The sequence below is a fragment of the Pteropus alecto genome, unplaced genomic scaffold (genome assembly GCF_000325575.1).
Source record: "Pteropus alecto unplaced genomic scaffold, ASM32557v1 scaffold396, whole genome shotgun sequence".
NCBI lineage: Eukaryota > Metazoa > Chordata > Mammalia > Chiroptera > Pteropodidae > Pteropus > Pteropus alecto.
In genome coordinates, this window is record NW_006438082.1 from 62,755 (window position 1) to 63,275 (window position 521).

Genomic DNA, 521 nt, shown 5'->3' on the forward strand with positions numbered 1-521 from the left:
GACCTTCTGAACATAAAAAAAAAAAAAAAAAGACGAGCCCTGCTTCATTTCTCCCTTCCAAATCTCGTGCGAATTTCTCCTGCGGTCAACTTTAGCCTAGGACCACAAAGGGCAAGGAATTCCAGGAGAACTAGTTGCAGCTTAGCCCAGTGGACATAATGCATTTGACAAGTGCTGTCCCCTACCTGGGGATGCCTCCATGCTTCCTCCAGCCCTCTGTACCACCCCTCTATGAGTACCTGGAGACATCCACCTTATGCTTCAGAAGCACACATGTGCCCTCAGCTCCCCGAGTTCCCCAAAGACCTGTGGGCACCTGTCCCCATGGGTGCTGGCGGGTAGGGCTGGGCGAGAGGATCGCTGAGGAGAAATTGCCCAGGCTGCCTGCTTGGTGAGCATGGCCAGGAAGCTCCACTCCTGCGACAGCACTGGCAGCCAGCTGAGCATGAGTTCCTGCTGCAGCCCCCTTGGCAGACTACACCAGGGTTTGGAGTGTCTGGAATGCACCATATGGGAAAAAT